Raw genomic sequence first — 22,057 nt, forward strand, 5'->3', positions numbered from 1 at the left:
ACACTGAAATGAAACAGTCTGTCCTTAATGCTGCAGACATAGAGATAGAAAGCATAGAAAGTGGCAGGAACTTCAGATGTTTTTCCTTTGTGATTATATAGATATAGAGAACTACGGTCACATATTCCATAGTGTGATTAACCCTTTGAATAATTTACTAGTTTACTTAAGTTTTCATCACTGTAATTCATACAAAACTTCAGCTGCACAAAGACTTTTTACAGGAGCGTAAAGGAATTCAGTCTTTTTAATTGTTAGTAACTGGACATTTTTATTTTTTATGTTTTTATTCTTGTCCTTTATTTTTTTGGCCGACATAGTCATACGAGGACTCATTTTTTGTTAGATAAGTTATATTTATGAAATCATACCATATAATGTATAGGAAAAAAATGATTTAAAAATTTTACGTTTTGTGAAATTGAAAAAAAACCACAATTGTGCCATTATTTTGTGAGTTTTGATTTTACAACATTTGGGGTACAGGGGAAATTTATACAGTTTTTATCATTTTAAATGTTTTTTACATGAAAAAAACATTTCACAGGCTTTGAATTGTGTAGAATAAAGAAAAAAAAAAAACATACCCATTTGCTTTAGTGATTCCCATTGCTGTCCTGGAGCCCCAGAACCCTCTTCTTGAAAGCCTGCTGGCAATGATGTACCATTCATTATGTATATGCCCACAAAAGTAATCACATGCACAATACACAACACCACCATAGGACTTGAACATACAATTACTTGAACAATATACTGCAGTACTCCCAGAAACGCAGAAATAGGTGGGAAATGTTAGTTAGTTGAGGAAAATCTACAGCATTTACAGTACAATCTATGTAGATGAGAGTTAAAAAATTTCATCCAAGGGCCTCATTCACCCCGGCGTTTTTCCGCGGCTGCTCAGCTGTGGAAAGACGCCATCCAGAAGTCGCGACCATGTGAAGCATTAGCTTCCAATGCATTCATTCACATGGGCGATTTTCATGCACATGAAAAAAATCACACTGTCAAATTCTCTACCGTTTTCGGTCGCCGATTTTTCATGCTGCGTCAAAGATAGGTCTTAACCTATCTTTTGACAAAAAATGCTGAAAGCTCCCATAGATTCCTGTGGGAGCTGAAGAAAAGGGTGAGGGAAGGAGTTTACCTGCAACCAGTACTTGGAAGAGAAGACAGCTGCTGCTATTTAAGTTATCAGAAGTCATTCCAAGGATTTCCAACCGACGGAAATCCGCGCTGCAGCGTATTTTTCACGTGACACACCTGTCTAAATGGACGAGAAAATGCTAATTAAGTTCGCGACTTGATTGCGGCTATTCTTTATTGATGTAATTTTTGGCTGGCAAGAAAACGAATGGCCCGTGTGAAGGAAGTCCAAGGTGTTCGTAGCTGATTTCATACTATGCGCCTCCTCTGAAGGCTTCCTGCTATCAGAGCTCCACAACTTCCGATTCAGGTGTGGTGCCCAGATCAGGTGATGCTGGTCACGTGAGGCCACTATAGGCTTCTGGGAACCAGAAGCCAGGAAGCGCTGACAGCGGGAAGCCTCTAGAGGAGGTGAGTGGGAGCGCCGCATAGTACAAAATCAGCGGCAGATCCGCACCGATGGTACTCAAGTGTTCCAGCTAGAAAAAAAAACACAGAGCATTCCTACTTGTTGATTTTGAAACAGCCCTGTCCTTTTTATGATGGAAGTAAAACCATACGTCATGATAAGCCCCGCCCCCTGGTGGGTTTTGGGATGCAGTTTGGGCACTCTAAAAGGCTCACCATCACTTTTCTATACTGTAATATGTTGAGAATTTTTTGCAAGCAAATCTGTGGCAGAAAATTCACGGTATATACTCCATACCCTAAATATGGTGCTGGCCAAAGGGTCTGCCAAAAGAAAGTATACAGTTATATCATTTCATTGTGTTCGGATTTACAGCCATTGAAATACCTGGCTGGCTGCGGCTTCGTAGGCTGTTAATGACCGTCACACTTCCATTCTGAAAGGCGTCGTATCATCAGAGCTCACGTCTTCCTTGCCTATTTGGTGTAAGGTTTCCCTCTTTTATAAGGCTGTTATATACGAGAAGCAGATTACATTCAGTGAGATTGAATTCTGTTCACATCTGCGTCATGGCCTGTCGTATGATTTAGGATATTTTTACGCATAGCGAGAAATCATTGGCCTGAGCGAACCAGCAGATGATCTCACAGTTTGCTCGTTCGCTTCGGCAGTGATAAATTAAAAAGTGATAAAGTAAACACAGCGATAAATTTATTTTTATTTTTTTAAACGGGATGAGAACGACTGAATGATCGGTGTTTAAACTGATCGATTAGTGAACGAGCCAATGAAGATTTTCATGCTTGCATACAATGAGCGATGAATGGTAAGCGCACAAATTATCGTTCACTCGTTGGCCGTGTTTACACTGAACAATTATCATGAAATTCTAACAATCCAGCATTTTTTTTAAAGATAATCCTTCCATGTAAAAGCACCGTTACAATTTGGTTCTTTAAGATTTTTGTAGAGCTTGATTTAGTTTCAACAGCTAGAATAGCGCAGCATGCTGAGCTAATATGGGCATTAAAACTGACGCAATGGCCAAGAGAGCGAACATAGTTGTAGTGATAGGAAAGATACTGTGACATATCTGATGTACATGCCAGGACAATTTCCTGATGTATATACTAGATGTTTTTCCTTTGTGATTATATAGATATAGAGAACTACGGTCACATATTCCATAGTGTGATTAATAGAGATGAGCGAGCGTACTCGGAAAAGCACTACTCGCTCGAGTAATTTGCTTTATCCGAGTATCGCTGTGCTCGTCCCTGAAGATTCGGGTGCCGGCACGGAGCGGGGAGCTGCAGGGGAGAGCGGGGAGGAACGGAGGGGAGATCTTTCTCTCCCTCTCTCCCGCCCGCTCTGCCCCGCTCCCCGCTGCGACTCACCTGTCAGCCACAGCGGCACCCGAATCTTCAGGGACGAGCACAGCGTGACTTGGATAAAGCAAATTACTCGAGCGAGTAGTGCTTTTCCGAGTACGCTCGCTCATCTCTAGTATATACAAAATGCAACTATATAGCTTTATAGCATGACTGCCATTAAAAAATGAACACCATGTAGTACCCTTTTTTGTGAGAAAACTTAAAAATTGTACGCCATCTCACTTCATGCCAAAAGGGCACACTCTTAGCATAGGTCCGGCAGAGAGTTGTAGGGATATGTTAATTATATACGCCAGGAGCATTTCTTGAGAAGCCATCCATATGTACATTGCAAAGCTACAGTAGTTTATTCCACGGCACAGGAACCTTAGGGGTAAGGAATGGGGAGCCACTAACTACTCTTAAGGCGGCTTCACACAAATGTATGTGCATACCCAGTATACAGAGAATAGAACCCATTGATTTAAGAGTAAAATGTGTAATCTTCCTTCGTCGGTGGTATGGCTCAGTGCAGCCGATACGCGTCTGGTTAGGGATGTGTATGCCTGGCAATTTTAATATGACTAAATAAAGGAAGATTACAAATGTAACTCTTCAGGCAAGCGTGGATTACACCCTTTCCTTGCATGGAATTTCTTATTGTTAAAGCCCAGAACCAGGGGCAGGTGAACCCGCTTGAGCAAGCAGTGGATTGTGAAATGTACATGAAGTGAGCAAGCTGACAGCACAGCACACCATATTCAAGTGTTTGATTTAAATGGGGTCCATTCACGTGTCCTTTTTTTGTACGCTTTATCTTTCTGCAATATTGCACACCAAAGGTCCCCATAGAAGTCTATGGGAGGTGTGCGCAAATGCGTAATACAATTCACATTTCTAGGAAAAAGAGAACACATATGGACCTCATTAGGCTAAATAGCCTTTTAAATCAGGGCAGGGGGGTGTCCTGCATCCATGCAACCATGGCCTGCATATGCAAAAAAGCGCAGTAAGGCCTCTTTCACATGGGCATCATCTTAATGCTTAGCCACGCTAAAGCATCGCGCCTATCTGAGCGTTAAATCGAGTGAACGATTAGCAACCACCAACACATCGTATTTTCGAGTATACTTCTGCCTCTCCCTCCCTTTGCCGGCCGGCTCCCATAGGAGTCTATGGGAGCCTCCGGCGTTGTGCCGTCAAAAGATAGGACTTGCCCTATCTTTGGCGGAGAGAAATCTCATCATCAAAAAATCATTGGTCTGAAAGAACTCATAGGAAACTATAGGTCCTTTTAGATGCGATTATTGATGTGCCTACTCTGCGTCAAAATAACGCCCATGTCAAAGAGACCGAAAGCTAATTTCATGCAGGTGAAACTTGGCCTGATATCGCGCTTGGTAATGTGCGATTTCCCCGTGGATGCAAGGCTTTTTTCTGCATCACATCAAAAGAATGGGCCTTATATTCTTGCGAGGTTTGTGTGTCTCACAATGCACAATTTTCGCACCATGTGAAAGTGCCCTAAAATGCACAAATGTGCACAAAAACGAGCAAATACAATGTGCGGAAACGTGCCTCTGCACATGCACTTGTCTGATGCCATACTTATGTCTAGACTGAGCATTGTGTGCTTAACTATGCTGCATAGTCCACAAAATGCTGTAGAGGTCGGACCCGTAATTTATTCCGTACCTGATTCTGTTAGTGAGCCATTTGGGGTGTGCTATGACAAGAATCTTATTGCTAGCTGCTATAAAACTGAGGCCGACACATTGTTCTTGCACGAAACCCCTAGTTGTCCCTAATTAACGAAATCGTTAATGCGGTGCAGAGTCTGTGCATTTCTGGAATACCTGATAATGTTTTGTTGAATTCTAATTGCACAACTGCTTCAACTTTTGGAGCTTTAATTTCCCTCTAAAACTTTATATGTAGAAAGACATTTCCAACTTTCAAGGATCTAGACTTTAAATATACCATAGTGGTTAAAAACCTTTCTGAGCATTATAAAATTATAACAAATTAATTAATTTCTGAGATTAGGATGTAGCCTTTTTACTATTTGATCACCAAGAAGATTAATTTCAGTATCCCATTACAAATGTGCTTTAAAGTATTTCTTAAGCTGGATGAAAAGCATATTATGATCTTACTATAAAGTTGCAGATTAGAACTGTGCCCTTCATTTGTAATCATTAACTTTCTTTTTACGCCTTCTTCTCAGCATGTCCTAATGCGCATTGAAAAATCTATTAGAATTACCTATGAATTTTTCACACCAAAACATTTTACCATTGACCAATTATGACCAAAATCTAATTAATGTCTTACATAGAAGTGTAGAGGGACTCATGGTTATCTTTCCTTTACACATGTTTGAAGAATGAACTCAAAGCATTTAGAGTGTAATTTCATGAATATTAGTATATCAAGAATTATGGCAAGAGAAAAGAGGGCACACTGCTATTCATATGAGCTGTCCCTTCAATCAAAGGGATTTGGATACAATTTTTAGAAGAGAATATTATTCAGCATGTCTAACACATTACTGCAGTGTTTGGAAGGCTAGCGTTGGGTTATTACAGTCGTATGGACATATTTGGAGCCCTTTATGTTTTTGCTAACCCAGCCGTGTAGCTAGCTACTCGCTGGTCTCAAGCATGGATAAATGGGGAGGGGTGGAGAAAGCAATGGCAAACTACTCCACTATTTCTGCCAAAATACTTTATGGATCACAGCCGGACAAGAATAGAAAAGCATAGAGAATGATGATCCATAGAGTGACCGAAAGTTAGCCTTGACGGAACAGATAATTGTCCTCATCATGTTTTTACTAGGATGGGTCATAATGGGCCTTTCACGCAGGACAATTGTCGGAAGCTGGAGTGCCCAACAGTCATCTCAGCAATAATCGATCCTGTGCTTGCACACAGGTGTGATGGTCACTCTGAATTCTTGTTTCGATCTGAACTGTTATCGTTCTGTGTAAAAGGGCCTTTAGGGTAATTTCACATTGCGTTTTAGCTCTTTGTCAAGCTTTCTGGCAGGGGTTTATGTTTAATTACCCCCAAACAGTATTCAGATATATCCCACAGCAGATCCATTCACGTTGAGCCAAACTGAATCCAATGGTCCAAACTTTGGTCTCCGTTTGACTTGTTTCCATTTGTTTGCATCTCTTTTTGGAGAATATAATAATATAGTCTACTATGTTACTGTTTCCACCACAAAAGACGTAAGCCAGGTCAAATGGAGTCCAAAGCTTGGACCTTTTGACTCTGTTTAGGTCGTTAAAGTAAATGGATTCACTGTGGCATATGTTTAAATACTTTTCTCAGGTATTCAAATATTAGCCCCTGCCGTAAAGTTCAGTGGAAATTTATAACAATATGTGAACTGGGCTAGTCCATGTCCTGTTGGATATATGGGCGATGCACATTAATGCACATTTTATGCCCTAGTTCTCATTCATAAAATGGACAAGAATAGGTCATGCCATGAGTTTTTCCATGTGAAGCTTGAATCTGTGTGAAAAGATGTCCATGTGTAAAAATATCCAAATATATGTAGTCTCATAGGAAATAACTAGGCTGTGTGCTATCTGTAGAATTACTTAGACAGCACACAGCCACCAAAATATGGCCTTGTGCCACTAGCCTAAAGCCCCATTTACACAGGACAAATGTTGGGCAAATGATGGTGCACAGGAGTGAGCATCACTGGCTCTCTGACAGCACGGTCAGCAGGGGGTGGGGTGGCAGGAGGAGATTTCACTCCTGGCTCTCCCCCGCCCCTCTCCATTCACTTAACACAGCAGCCGTTCAGTACTGAACGACTGCTGTTTACACTGAACGATCATTGTTCAGGATTTTATGCAGCCTAAATGATGAGTGATGATCCTGAGCGATGAGTGTAAACAGCAGCCATTCAGTACTGCTATGTTAGTGAATGGAGAGGGGCAGGGGGAGAACGAGGAGTAAATTCTTCTCCAGCCACCCCGCTGCGAGCCAACAATACTCGCTCCTGTGCGACAGCATAGGAGTGAGTACATGCGGGGATGAGTGTCGGGCATCGTTTGCCCAAAAGTTGTCCCAAGTACAAGGGGCTCTAGTGGAAACTAAAGTACTGTATAATCTTATCTTCTTTCCCTTTTGGGCTTGAATTTAGGACTGTACCAAGTCATAAGCACAACTGAAATTTTCTTAAAAGGGTTAACCCAACTGAACAAACCCTATCTATATTCCTGATATACCGTTGCAAGAAATACTAAATGAACTGATTGGAATTACCTGGATTCCTACATTGATTGCCAATAAAATGTGGTCTGATTGTCTATAATGGTAAACTAATAAGACACGAACCATTGAACACATTGAGTAAACATCTACACTGCAGGGAGAAAAGTAAGTGAACCACTATGTTAATGACTTTTTCAAGAACTAATTGGTGAAACATGTTTTAATTAAGAGATAACATTGGAAATTTGGGTTTCATAGGTACTTTGCCCTTTTAATAAAGGCATCCAAAGCCTGGTTCCAGACACATTTTCTCTTCTCAAGATGAATTGGTTGGTGTGAACCATGCCTTGATGCAAACAACTTTCGAAAGACCCGAGAAGACATTTTACAGAGATGTATAAAGCTGGAAAAGGCTGCAAAAACATTGATAAAGACCTGAGTGTGTATTAGTCTATGGTTAGACAGGTTATCTACAAATAGAGAAAATTCAGATGCTTTTCTTCCTAGGAGTGGATGTCTTGTTAAGATTACTCTAAGGTCTCTTTCCCCAGTACATATGCATTTTCATGCTTGGCCATTCGCGGCTAAGAATCACGTGGAAGAAAAGTAGTTGCGATAAAGTCCTGATCTTAATTAGCATTTTCTTGTCCATTCACACGAGCAGCCGTGGTATATCAGTGACAAAATACGGTGCTGTGCAGAAATTCCTCGATCAGCAGAAATACTTGGAATAACTATTAATGGTTAAACAGAGCCAGCTGTCTTCTTTTTCCACTGTTGGACGAAACTAAATTCCCTCCCCCTCCCTTTTTTCAGCTCCCATAGAAGTCTACGGGAGCTTCCAGCGTATCTTGGCAATAGATAGGACAAGATCTATCTTCTAATGTGCCGCATAAAATCGATCGCCGTTTTTGATCACCAATGTGCCATTGTTTTTCCAACACAACTTTTTTAGGCACCTAAAAATCGTTCATCCAAATGAATACATTAGAATTAGAGATGAGCGAACGTACTCGTAATGAGTACTTACGCACCCGAGTACCGCCATTTTTGAGTACTTCAGTACTCGGGCGTAAAGATTCGGGGGGGGGGGGCGGGGAGCAGCGCGGCGGTGCGGGGGGGAGCAGCGGGGAACAGGGGGAGCCCTCTCTCTCTCCCTCTCCCCCCCACTCCCCACTGCTACCCCCCAGTGCCGCCACGGCGCCCCCCGAATCTTTACGCGCGAGTACTGCTGTACTCGAAAATGGCGGTGCTCGGGTGCGTAAGTACTCGTAACGAGTACGTTCGCTCATCTCTAATTAGAATCTAATGCTTTAGATGGTCTCAATTTTTTTACATGGCTAATTTAACTGTGTATATACGGTTGTGTGAATAAGGCCTAAGAGTTCAACAGGCAATCCTGTTAGAGGTGAGAGAGAACCCAAGCAAAAAACTACAGAAGATTCTACAAATTGCAAAAGCCTTTGTTCATGTGTCCACTGTTTGAAAAACACTGAACAATGGTGGTGGTCGTAGAAAGACCCCATATTGGAAGCCGCTACTATCCAACAAAAAACATTGTGTCTTAGTTTTTCCCTAGACCAGGATGTTTCACAATACAGCTGGGAAAGTGTTCTAAGAACAGATGAGACACAAATGGATGTTTTTATCACAAATGCACAGTTATGTTTGGAGGAAAAACAACACTACACCGGCACCAAAACATCATGCCAACTATGAAGCATGGTGGAGGCAGCATCATGATCTGGGACTGCTTTGATGCTCAACACCTGGATGCCATGAGATCGTTGTGGGAACAATGAATTCATTTTACAGGAGAATGTAAGCTCAGCAGTCTTTGACCTGAAGCTGAAGAGATGTTGGGCGATGCAACAAAACATTAATTCAAAACATAATGGTTGAAAAAGATTTGTGTTTTAGAATAGTTAGCCATATGCTGTGACATGACCTGAAGAGAGCTGTACGTGTAAGGCATCGCAGAAACACTAAATGAACTGAAACACATTTGCAGTGAGGAATGGGTTGAAATTCCTGATCAGCAATGTACAAATCTTATTTTCAGCTACAGAAAATGTGTGATAATGTTATGTGGTGCTAAAAAGGTTCGTACATTTTATTAGTAGCAGCCACACCTAGAGGACTAGTCTTTGATATTCATAAGCTGCAGATAGCCCTGCCCACTTGTGTGGCTAGCCATGCCCACACATCAACTTTTTGACAGCTGTCTGACTTTGCACAGTAATAGGAAGACAGCTTTCAGTCAGTGCCCGGTGGGTGGGGCTAACCAGAGCTCATAAATATTTAGTCGTCCTCTGTGTGGCTGTAATTGATAAAATCCAAGTTTCTACCAAACTACTGCACAGGTGCATACACTTTGTTCAGCATGCCTGTCACTGACAGATTCCCTTTAAATTTAGGGGATTACTTATTGTATAAACTTCCTCACAGAAATATGCTCATGCCTCCAGCCTTTTCCTGTCTCCTACATAATCCCTCCCTACTGCTAGTTGATATCCAGGATAAGGAAAATACATTAAAAAATATATTTTTCAATGGCATTCTGGGTAGATGGTTCTTAAAAGATTTATCTCTTTCCCAACATTTGTGCGGGGTTGAGCAACCCAACCTGTGCATAAATTAAATAAAGTAGGCACACATTGGATGCATCAACATAAAGAAACACAGATAATCATTAACACAATATTACTGAGTCATTTGTAGACTTACTGCTACCTTGTTGTATTTGAAACATTACATGTGAAACAGTAACAACCCTCTTTACAGAATGCATGTCTTCCATTTCCCTTATAAAGAAGAAGAAAAACGGCCCAAGGACCGCAAGGGTCCTACATATAGCGAAGGATATGGGCCGCATTTGTCTCCTCCCTTGATAATCTTTATACAATTTGGCTTTTCCTTCAAGTTTCACTGAGGTTGTAGTGGTTAACAGCACTTGAAAGGGTCCTTCGTATCTTCATTACAAGCTCTTTCTTATGTCTTTTGAGGACAAGCCAACCGTCTGAATGCAAACTATGCGACTCCTCTTTTAAGTCTCGATCTGGAATCAAGGAAAAAACACATTTATGAGTGACAGTTAACTCCTGATATAAGGCACTCACATGGGAGGTGAGGCCCTCCCTTTTGGCCTGGAGTAAGCATAAACCTATTACAGGAGCCCTACCAAACAAACCTTCATAGGGACTCAACTTAGTCTCACAATTGGGTGTGGTTGTAACCGAGTAGAGGACTAATAAAATGTCTACCTCTAATATTTATTATGACTTCTGGTACACCATATCTTAAAATTACTTTCGTTCAATAATTTCTTTAGCTGTATTCTTGGCGTTTGCATTTTATTTTATTTTATTTTAAAAGCCATGCCTCTAGCAAATGTGAAAAGAGGTCTATGCAAACCAACAAACTCCAAACACTTACCTTTGGTAGCTGTATGCTATCATTCTGCAGTCACTGAAACAGATAATCTGGCTTACACCGAGAAGGTACCTTGACCAATTGGCCTGGATTGTGATAGGCACATACCATGCATCTCTGTACAAACCAGGTCACAGCAGTGTTGAACCCTGGGGCAAGCCAAGCAGAAGACACTATATCACACAATACCTCCTTGGATGGATGGGTTAGCTCATGGCTCAGAAGTGATATCACAGAGTACAGCATGCAGGGGAGGCATAGCTGTTTACCCTTTCACCATACCCAGTCAGCGTTCTGTTTGCTCCTTTCTTTTGCCACTCCTCCTTTTTCTTCCTTTGAGGCCCGTTCCGGCAATTTAAGCAACAAAAAGATATCCATGCCTGCTTCAGGTGCAATAAGGCTACCAGCCATTACCTCATTCAAGGGAAATCGGGCTGCTGCATCTTTGGCTGCTACATCTGCTTTCTGGTTACTTAGAGACTGTTTTTTTACAATTTCCTCATTCAAGTTTCCATATCATTTGCAACCTTTATAAAAGCCTTTTAACCCATTATTTCTTTCTATTGGTAAACAGTGAGGACAGGTTACTAACTGGGAGCTACAGGATAATTATGTACTTTCTGAAAAAATAATCACTCTGTTTCTTAGTCCTAAATCATCACTTACACAGTCCAAACACCATTTATTACTACAGAGACAACATAGACCACCACACATCAACCTTTACACAGTCAGGACATTCCTGCACAGACAACATAAAAAAACACACAGTATATCTACTATATAGTTCTTTTGACACAGACATAATATTTCAACTCACCCGGACTTGGGGAAGAACAATGCAGAGAGGGAGAGATGACATAGGTATAAGAATAAAACTTATTACCTTCTTTGAGCTCATTATAAACTGTCCGATTCTGCTTGGAAGTCCCCTCAATGTCCGGAAAAGGTGAAATGGCAGCTGTGTCCCTGTTGAGGTGCCAATTTCTGTTAGCGAAATTTGCGCTATTCGATGTACTGTGGGTGCCATATTAAATATGATTAATGTACGAGCTCGGAGTAGCCCATGAAAGACACATCATTATAGAGTGTATACCACAGGACATCTCTATTTATTTAGGCGGATGAAGGTTTATACAGTGTTCAAACAAAGGAAGGTGGGACATTCAGATACATTACATCATTTTGTGTGCTGATAGGTCATTCTCATAGGGAGTGCTCATGATGTCATCAGAAGAGGTAACTTTACACTGACATGCTCATTAGATAGATTCCAATGCCAGTCTGTGTGTGTTCTTTCTTTGCTGGTATCTTTTGCTGATAACAGACCTGTCTGACCTATTTATATAAACAATACATCTCTCTCTCATTTCATATGGGTGATGAGTGCTGTTCCCAGTAGTTTCAAACACAAACCAACTTCATGAGAAATACAGTTTTTTCCATATCGCTCCATCTTAGAATTACACAGCGGAACAAGAGAAAATACACTACCAAGATGGCGAACATCTTTGTCATCCACACCTCTATGGATTTTATTAGAACATGAACCAGTCAAAATTATTTTTTCTCACCATTCAAATTTCACACTATTGCATGCAGGTTAAGAAAAGTAAAAAAGCAGAAACCTAGGTTCTGCTCTATCTTTTCTTGCATGTAGAAACATTAGTAATTATTAGGAAATTATAGTACCAGTGTTTCTGGTGGCACAATGCGCCACACAGCTCTTCTACATCCTACATCCATCCTGATTTCCAGACATCACACACACAGCTCTGCTACATCCATCCTGATTTCAAGACATCACACACACAGCTGTACTAACTACATCATCCTGATTCCCACACATTACACACACAGCTCTACTACATCCATCCTGATTCCCACACATTAAATATACAGCTAGCTCTACTACATCTATCCTGATTTCCAGACATTACACAGACAGGTCTACTACATCCATGCTGATTCCCAGACATTACACAGACAGCACTACTACATCCATGCTGATTCCCACACATCACACACACAGCTCTACTACATCCTTCCTCATTTCTACACATCACACACAAAGCTGTGCTACATCCACATCCATCCTGATTCCCAGACATCCCACACACAGCTCTGCTACATCCTGATCCCTTCAGCTCATCCAGCAGGGATGACAACCAGCGCTGCAGACTCCTGGATACAGTAAGCAGCCCCTGGTCATGTAATGCCTGACTCCACCCACACGGGTGATCACATGACAGTGACATCATCATAGCTCCTGGTAGCTGCTGTCCGGCTCTGTAGTTGGCTCTTTGGGTTGGGTCTTATCCAGTATGCAGTACTTTCCACCAAACTCTAGAAGGCTCCTCCCACAGCAGTGCTGGTCACATGGAAGTGACGTCACCGCAGGTCCTAAAGCCTGCCGGATCTCTGTGGTGGTGGTAGGTCGGTGTCTCCAGTCAGGACTACTAAGTTGTGTCTAATAATAACATCTTAGTTGTATTCTGATTTTGTTATTTTTGTCCCTCCTTCCAAGAGCCCTAACTTTGTTCTTCTTCTGTCGGTCAGGCTCTGTGTTTTATATATGCTGTAGGACCTGCGATGACGTTACCGTTATGTGATTAGGGGCAGAGCATGAGAAGCACCCACACACATACTCACGGACAAGTGGTTGTTAGTAGTTTGACTATGTGTGAGAAAGATAGGGCAAGTCCTATTTTTTCTCGTGCGTAGTAATTACACACGAGAATTCCGCTACTCAAAATGAAACCATTGAGATCAATGGTCTTGTTTTGTCCAGTTTTGCAGGCATGATTTTCATGCCTGCAACACAGGACAAGGTCACAGTCATCTGTTTAAAGGGGTGGTCTCGCGAAACCAAGTGGGGGTATACACTTCCGTATGGCCATATTAATGCACTTTGTAATGTACATCGTGCATTAAATATGAGCCATACAGAAGTTATTCCACTTACCTGCTCCGTTGCTAGCGTCCTCGTCTCCATGGTTCCGTCTAAATTCGCTGGCAGCTTGCTTTTTTAGACGCGCTTGCGCAGTCCGGTCTTCTCCTTTCAGCACGAGCCGCTTCAGTGTGCTCCCCGCTACAGCTCTTCTGCGCATGCGCAGACGAGCTGTCACTGCTCGGGAGCGCGCTGGAGCGGCCATTCTGTACCTTCCTCTGTGAGAGGAAGGTGCAGAGCCGCCCAGCTGTCCGGAGAAGCCGCCCAGCTGTCCTGCCGTCCAGCTGTCCTGCTGTCCAGGTAAGTGATGGGCCGGGGGGGGCTGCCGCTGCGTCGGGGGGGGGCTGTCGTCGCTGTCGCTGCGATGGGGGGGGGCTGCCGCTGCGATGGGGGGGCTGTCGCTAGGCCGGGGGGGCTGCCGCTGTGATGGGGGGGCTGTCGCTAGGCCGAGGGGGGCTGCCGCTGCGATGGGGGGGCTGTCGCTAGGCCGGGGGGGGGCTGTCGCTGCGATGGGGGGGCTGTCTCTAGGCCGGGGGGGGGCTGCCGCTGGGATGGGGGGGGCTGTCGCTAGGCCGGGGGGGGCTGTCGCTGCGATGGGGGGGCTGTCGCTAGGCCGGGGGGGGCTGCCGCTGCGATGGGGGGGCTGTCGCTAGGCCGGGGGGGCTGTCGCTAGGCCGGGGGAACTAGCGCTGGGCCAGGGGGGTAAGTGATGGGTCGGGGGTGATGTTCACTGACAGGTGAAGGCCCCGGAGCCCAGCGCTGGGCTCCGGGGCCTTCACCTGGGCTGAGTGTCTAGCGCTGGGGAGCCGGGAGCGTAGCGCTGGGGAGCCGGGGGCTAGCGCCGGTTACCTGCTGCCTGGCGGTGGGTGACTGGTCGGCGGCTGCGGGGCGTCTGGTCGGCGGCTGCGCGGCGTCCGGTTGCCATGGAGACACAGCTGGCAGCGTCTCGGGAGCGCGCACGTCGGGCTGCAGCGAGCGACGGGGAAAGAGCCGGCGGCCATCTTGGGGAAACTTTTATAAGTTGCTGAAACGCTGGAACGGTAAGTACAAACCAGCTAGGAAAGTCATTTACAGGGGTAATTAGTAATGTATGTTTAATTAGGGGGACTGGGCAAAAAAAAAAAATCACTGCTTCCTCGAGACATCTCCTTTAAGCCCTAAATTGACATGCTGGGAATTCTAAATCTAAAATGCAGGTCAATATACTTGCATATTTAATATGTATATGGCCACAGCATAGGGGCTCCTACCCACTTGCATTTTTTAATGCGTTTTTTAAACGCAAATGTTAATGGGACTTTCTAATGTTAAAAACGCATCCCACAAAAATCGCACAGCACAAACTTGTGATGCATTTTTAACATTAGAAAGTCCCATCAACACTTGCGTTAAAAAAACGCAGCTTTAAAAAAGGGCAAGTGGGTAGGAGCCCTAAGGATGGTAATGATGTGGTTTTTAGTGTAGAAACTCCACAGCAAATTCATCCCACATGAACATGACATAGGTTCCCTTTTACACGGCCATATTTTGGGCAGGAATTGTTTCACAATGTGAAAGAGATACAAATCTTTAGTCATGTGAAAATATCCTATGGCATAGATGTTGCAGCTTGTATCTCCATAAGGAAAGCTTTGGGGGTATTAAAGAAAATCCAATAAAAACAAAATTTCGTATTGTGATTATCTGTGCCAGGGAAAGAATAATGAAGGCCACAACCCTACACTGGATCACTGGATGCTAGATAAACATATGGGCCAATGGAGGAAGCAGCACGGACCTTATGTTCCCCAGATAGTGGTATGTTTTTAATGGAAGCAATTAGCACTCAGCTACTCTGACATATTTGACTTACGCAGAGGTAGAAGATGTAGGACTAAATTGTGATCCCAGCTTGACTTTGGCAGCACTTAACTGTCTAACTATATAAAGAAACCAGAGTAACCTTAATGTACATCTAGTAAAACAGTTGCAGCACATTACATTGTGATTACCCTCCTTAATGGAGAGATGGACAATAAGTGAACTCATGTTGTGCCTAGTGTACATAACTTCATTGCCTATAAACATTAAGCTTTAGCCAGTGAGATATTTACCGGGAACCCTTTAAACCTCAAGCCACAGAGCAGGATATCAGCGTAGTGCTTGTCATATTAAGACACTGGAGTGTATTAGTGGTTGTTCCTGCTGTCATTCTCCCTTTCCTATTCTGTCATGCTAACTTACTGTATCACTGTTATCCATCCCCCTTAATCCATGCATGGAGAGACAGTTAAAAGTACTAGAAACATAAAGGTATCATTCTGCTTATTCTAAACTAATAACTGCAGCAGTAATAATAACCCTTGTGGTATACAAAGCTGAAATAGACTCAGCACTTTCAACAAGCTTTGTATAAATCAATAGCACAGGCGAATATATGAAACTTTGTAATATATCTTTTCAGAGAAAAAGCATGCTTATCAGATTCCTTCCCTCTCCCTGCTAAACTGTTCACTCACTCTGAATTCACTGCCAAATCCATCATGGTAGACAAGATGGACTAACAGCTCACTGACAAATCAGATTACATGGCGCCCATTAAACTCTATGGAAGAGGAGTTAAAGGGGTTGTCCCGCGCCGAAACGTTTTTTTTTTTTTTTTTCAACCCCCCCCCCGGTCGGCGCGAGACAACCCCGATGCAGGGAGGTAAAGAAAGCTTACCGGAGCGCTTACCTTAATCCCCGCGCTCCGGTGACTTCAATACTTACCGCTGAAGATGGCCGCCGGGATCCTCTGTCTCCGTGGACCGCAGCTCTTCTGTGCGGTCCATTGCCGATTCCAGCCTCCTGATTGGCTGGAATCGGCACGTGACGGGGCGGAGCTACACGGAGCCTGCATTCTGCACGAGCGGCTCCATAGAAGACTGCAGAAGACCCGGACTGCGCAAGCGCGGCTAATTTGGCCATCGGAGGGCGAAAATTAGTCGGCTCCATGGGAACGAGGACGCCAGCAACGGAGCAGGTAAGTAAAAAACTTTTTATAACTTCTGTATGGCTCATAATTAATGCACAATGTATATTACAAAGTGCATTATTATGGCCATACAGAAGTGTATAGACCCACTTGCTGCCGCGGGACAACCCCTTTAAGTGACAGAGGACAGAGACACATATGCTGCAGCTAACAGTTAGTGTTTTACTGCTACTGGAATCACAGCTCTACTGCTCAGTACTTCTCTGTAATGTCCTCCATCCTGCTATTTCTATGTATAGAGAAGCAGAATCTCCTCTTCCTGTGTGTGCTGTGTATGGAAGACATAATAGCAGCTTGTCTCCAACCACTAGCTGAGGGGAAACTGAGAATTAGATATAGAGGGGAAAACTGGTGACAAATGCAGAATACATAATGTCTAGAAATAGTTTTATGCCTCATGTACACACACATGAGAGCTGGTTCTGAAAAGTCATCCGATAGTGTTGGTTGCAGCACATCAGGACTATGTTATAACAAAATATTTTAGCATTTGTGACTGATGGCATTGTTAATTGAAAATTATATTTTAAAGACAACACAAAAAATGGATCCTCCAGTCTGACATTAGAATTGGCAGATTGTCGGCACATTAAATTAAAACGAGGGCACAAGGTACATTTACTAATAATTCCCTCAGTAATGTTACATTTTTATGTCAGACTGGAAGGTCACGTTAATTGTAACAGCTGGTTGAGACCAGAGAGGCGCCACCCTCATAAGCACTAGTTTGATGCATTTCAGTGCGCTTCCAAAAATATTTAACTAAATATTATGGGTCAATAACAATGCTAATATAATCACATAAATATATTTGTCCAGTATTACATTAGTACCAATTTCTGCAAAAACTGTGTGGCTAGAAGAGGCATTCATCCTCTCAGTCATCTACTCTAATGATTGTATAATATTTCCAGCATAGACAGATAATGGATCAACTCACAGGGTTTAAAGGGCCACTCCGGCAAAAACACATTTTTCCATCCCTGTCCCCTTCACCTGATTGCCCATGTTTCCCTATGGAGCCTCCTTTTTATCACATCACAAAGCACAAACTTGAGATTTTTGTCCGATGCGTTTTTAACATTAGAAAGTCCTATTATTGACTTTCGCGCTAAAAGATCACAGCAAAATCGTGCAATAAAAACGTGCAAGAAAGTTGCAAGTGGCAGTGATGTTTTTGTGAGAGAAAGCAACGTTGATGCTCAAAAATGCTCAAAAAAGCGTTGATGCTCAAAAAATAGTTGCGATTTTGCTCTGATTTACTCGTAGCGATACAGCGATCGCCAGTGTGCAGCAGCCACAGATTGAGAAATTGACTAGATTCAGACAGCATAAACCCAAGTAGATTCAGACAGCATTAAGCCAAGTAGATCTGAGCTGGTCAGAATTGAGATCACATGACCATCTGGGGGCAAAAAGGCCATAAACTAAGATATAGGGCTCAAAGGTCAGGGAACGGGGTGTCTAGGGAGCAGTGCTTTATACTTACTGGGTGATCTGTCCCTGCACTGTGTCCCCCTGAAGCCTGCGCAAATCAGCAGCATGACTCTTTTCAGTCTACTATTCATCTCTATAGAGTCAAGCTGCTGATGCACACTAACTTTTTCAGGGGGCACCGCAGGAACAGGGGACTGGGTGAGTAGCACACACAGCTTCCCGAATTCCCTATCACTTAAACTTTAAGCAATATAATTTAGTATATGGTGCTTACAGGTGCTGACAGGTTTCCTTTAACCCTTCAGGAGCCCAATGGTTGACTAAACTATATGCAGTGTATACAATAATATGTGAGTATCTTGGTTTTATAATCTCAACCAGCTGATATACCCAGCCTCACCCGAGTTAATTTGACACAGGTGTTTACGTGTTGTTTGCATGGGAAATCTTATGAAGTCGTGGTTTCTTTAGAGGAACCGAGGAATAAAATATGTATACACATAAAGGAGCGTTAGATTCTCCTCAGGCTGCATGTACTGATGTCCCTCTTCAGAAAGTGCCACCCCTCCCATTCTTCTCATTTAGGACCTAAAGAATGCTCGCGCCAAATTTCACGCTTGTACAACACCGGGAAGTTACATTACATAGGGGTGCACTTACTTTGCAATTAGCATTGACTAATCAAGTTGTGACCCCTTTACTTTTCCTATTTAGGACATTACTTATTCTATTTAGGACCTAAAGAATGCTCCTGCCAAAGTCAGTCTGTAGCGAGTCAGTGAGTGAGTCAGTCAGTCAGTCAGTGAGGGTTTTCACCTTTATATATATAGATTGATACAAATATTATAGGTATGTGAATGAAAAGTAGTAGTACACAAAAACAAAATGCGTACATCAATAAATATAGTAAAGATCTGTTTTATAGTTGAGACCCTTAGGGTATCTGGTATTTGAATGTAAATATCCAAAGTGCATTCCTGTTAGTTACTAGGCGGTTCCAATCACCGTACCGCGTCAGTCTTTTCATTCGCTGAGACTCTCAAGCTATCAATACTGCACGGATGAGTATATACAGAATAGCAGTCACTGACATGGACTATACGTTGGCTTTGTTTTAAATGCTGCAATAAAGCTTGAAGATTTTATCAGCCATTTTTACTCTGGGCATTACACCTTATTGGATTATTTCCCCATGTTTGGAGCGGAGTCCTTGTGTGCCTATTTGGAAATTGATTCCGTGGAGCTGGCTGTTCCTTTTTCTTTCTATCTATATATAAGAAATGTCTGAAATCTCCAGACAGATTGCACAATTCTGTATTATGACTATCACCAAGTATGTTTAACCAGTTTTCGAAGACAAGTGCTGGATTTCTGTTTTCATCTGATAAGCCAGAGCATCCTACTGCCTCCAGTGGATTACGTTCTTCCCATGACACATCCTGAAGGCACGTTGGCAGCAGATAGGACTCAGCATGAGCACAGTTTGAGGTTACGTGGTCCCCCGTACAGCAAATTGCAATGCACTGTGTGTTGTGACACTTTTCTATCATAGCCAGCATTAATATGTCCTACAGTGGCTCTTCTGTGGGATCAGAGCAGACGGGCTAACCTTTATTTTCCATACATGTTAATAAGCCTTGCATGACCATGATTCTCTTAGAGTTGTCTGACCTAGTCATCTAACCACCACAGTTTGCCTCTTGCAAAGTTCCTAAGCTCCTGATGCTTGACCATAACTTCCAACACATCAACATCAGAAGCTGACTGTTCACTCGCTACTTGCTGTATAATATACAGTATGCCACCCCTTCTTTATAGCAGGATAATCAATGTTATTCACTTTACCTGTCTGTGGTTTTAATGTCACAGCAGATGTAACAGTGCCATCCTTCATGAATGGCACGCTACATTTCCAAGGTAGACTGATCGGCATCACTTCGCTATTTGCTTAGTGTGGCCACCACTATTCAGTTTTAATGACACCCGCGTGATATATTGCAGTGATACGCTGACACAAGATGCGTTAGTACATCTGTGTGTAGGTGATGTTGCATCTGGTGAAAGGACGACTGCCGTGTGATGTCCCTATTTGAGCTTGCACAGGGATGATGTAAATCTATCATATAAACTCTTATCTCCTATCATATAACCTCTTATCTCCTATCATATAACCTCTTACCTCCTATCATATAAACTCTTACCCCCTATCATTTAACCTTTTACCTCCTATCATATAAACTCTTATCTCCTATCATATAACTTCTTACCGCTTATCATATCACCTCCTACCCTATGTCATATGACCTCTTATCCCCTATCATATAACCTCTTACCTCCTATAATATCACCTCCTACCCCGTATCATATCACCTCCTACCCCTATCATATCACCTCCTACCCCCTATCATATAACCTCTTACCTCCAATCATATAACCTCTTACCTCCTATTATATCACCTCCTATCATATAAACTCTTATCTCCTATCATATAACTTCTAACCCCTTATCATATCACCTCCTACCCTCTATCATATCACCTCTTACCCTCTATCATATCACCTCCTACCCCCTAAAATATATCCTCTTTCCCTCTTTCATATAACCTCTTACCTCCTATCATATAACTACTTATCTAATATCATATAACTTCTTACCCCCTATCATATCACCTCCTACCCCCTATAATATAACCCCTTATCTTCCATCATATAACCTCTTACCCTCTATCATATAACCTCTTACTTCCTACATTATAACCTCTTACCCCCTATCATATAACCTTTTACCTCCTTTCAAATTGTTCCCATCATATAACCTCTTACCTGAGAATTTTAGAACATCCATTCAATTTTTAATACTAGTCTTCCCATTCTAAACTATAGAAGATCATGTGAGATGCAGCTCTAATTAGAACAGAATGCCTTGTTATTGCCAGTAAAATAGTGCCAGTAGCCGGCTAATATAAAATATGCGTATTTGCCGTTAAAGAGATAAGGCTATAATTGCAATGCAAATCTTTTGTCCCTAATTGCCGTAATCTGCCACAACATTGCCAATTAGAAGCAATGCTTGATGTGACAGTTTAAATGGAGGTTAATAGGTTAAATCAGCCAGGGAATAGGTACAACTTAAGCTGCTCTTCCCACTTTCATATTTCCACCTATTTAAAGCAGAGCTGCTACTGACAGCCACACAAATGCATCCTGTGCTTTTATTTTTCCGTTCACTATATTCCTTTAAGATGATGTAATAGTTATTTCCCTGGTTGGTTTCTTCCCTGCACTGCTGAAATAGCACCATCTCAGAACAGCCCTGGGAACTGTGGATCCACCCAGCTCAGCAGCTAGAGCAGGCTCAGCAACCAAGCATCAGAGCACCCCGAGCTGAATCCTCAGCTACTACTGCTGCTGCCTGCTCCTCCTATCCCTTCCTCTGCTCTTAGCCTACCTGGAAGTATGTTAGCCTCTGCGTCCCTGCTAGTACGTGGAGTATCAGATGTGCACCCTGCTCCATACTGGCTGCCTATTGTCATTGGGAGGTTTTTGCAAGGTATTTAGAACTCAGCATCCCATATCTGGAGAAAGCTTTTTCTTTTCCCTCTCCCTAATACCAAGGCATTCATATTTTTTCTAGTGCTGACCACCACAACTGAAAAGGCATCACAGTCCCTGCAACCCAGGAGCTACTAACTTTCTATACTTGAAAAGAGCGTACTTTTTTATTTTATTTTATATTGATTTCTACTTGTGTGTGTGTATATATATAAAGTGTCATCTTTTCCATGTGAATGGATTATGCAATTCAGGTATAGTAATTTTTAATCATTGAGACCTTTTCTTATATATATATATATATATATATATATATATATATATATATATATATATATATATATATATATATATATATATATATATATATATATATATATATATATATATATAATGTTTTGCTATCATGCTAATGTAATTGCATGCATTGATATCTATATATACATGTCTATGATATTTATGTGTATAGTTATGCATGTATATGTGTTATTTATGTTAACT

Source organism: Eleutherodactylus coqui, chromosome 2, assembly GCF_035609145.1.
Source record: "Eleutherodactylus coqui strain aEleCoq1 chromosome 2, aEleCoq1.hap1, whole genome shotgun sequence".
Lineage (NCBI taxonomy): Eukaryota > Metazoa > Chordata > Amphibia > Anura > Eleutherodactylidae > Eleutherodactylus > Eleutherodactylus coqui.